This window comes from Scleropages formosus, chromosome 19 (assembly GCF_900964775.1).
Source record: "Scleropages formosus chromosome 19, fSclFor1.1, whole genome shotgun sequence".
In the NCBI taxonomy this organism is placed as follows: domain Eukaryota; kingdom Metazoa; phylum Chordata; class Actinopteri; order Osteoglossiformes; family Osteoglossidae; genus Scleropages; species Scleropages formosus.
The window spans coordinates 18,185,638-18,186,785 of record NC_041824.1 but is presented as its reverse complement, the minus strand read 5'-3'; positions in this window follow the sequence as shown (position 1 = coordinate 18,186,785).

Below are 1,148 nucleotides of genomic sequence, written 5' to 3'. Positions count from 1 at the left end.
CCTGCCCCCCCCCCAACATCTATAAAAAAATGAGTGGGATTTTCCAGACATATATTAAGGCATGTGCAAATAATAAGCAAGAAATTTCATCACCACCTCCAAAACAATGTTTTTCAGTTGACAATAAGTAATAAATGTATAAATAACTAATATCTATGCAAGCACAAATGGTGCAACAATACTGAAAGACCTTTCTGGATCACCATGGACAACTGTGTGGGCTGCAGACAGAGAACCAGATCCGTTATGGCATGCTGTCGATACAGCCTGATCACTGATTTACTGCCTCCTCCTCAACTTACCAGCACAACTGGGACCAGAAGGCTGTTCATAATTAATTTGGTTTGCAAATCAAAAACCGCTTTTACTCAAAGTCACAACCAAAGCTTAATAAAACAGACATCTTTCTATTCACACGTCCGGTTCTGTAAAAACCTCAGATATAGTTATTAAAATAAAAATTTCCTATTATTGTTAAATACCCAATAAAGAAAAAAATAATTTTAAATGACTAAAAATAAAAATACTCCTTCAGTGCAAACGGATTCATTCTATAAAAACGTGCAGCATTCCGCACCTGCTGACCACTTGGAGCCTTTTCACTGAGCGCTGATTTGGTCTCCATGGCAACAGAACGCTTCGATTTTTTTTTGCAGAAAAATGGCGGGTGTTGAGCAAGCGGCCTATGGCTTTCGTCGCCCAGCTGCGGAAAAGCGCACTGGTGTTGTACCGCCACCTGGTGGTCGGGCAGGGCTTGTGCATTTGAGCTTCTGGACGCTCAGCATTTCTACACTGCAGCACATTATGGCCAGAAAAAGCCAAACATTAAAAATCGAAGATTTTTCACCTATAAAATTCTAGAAGTTGTTAAAAAATTATAATATTTTCCTCTGTTTTGTCTGTGCTCCCTTGTTACTCTCTCTAGGTCGCAATGAAACGTACTAGCAGAAAAAAGAGAGGGAAACAAAAAGTGCAGTTAAAAAAAAAAAAATTAAAATTAATAATAGTGATTGAACAGCCCAGTGTTTTCAAAGCACAGTTAAGACGATTTTCTTTTTATTGCAAAAACATTAAAAATGAATTAAAATGGAAAAGTGTCTGAGAGATGATACATCGGAGTATTCCAGGGTTTACTGCGCAGCAGAAGT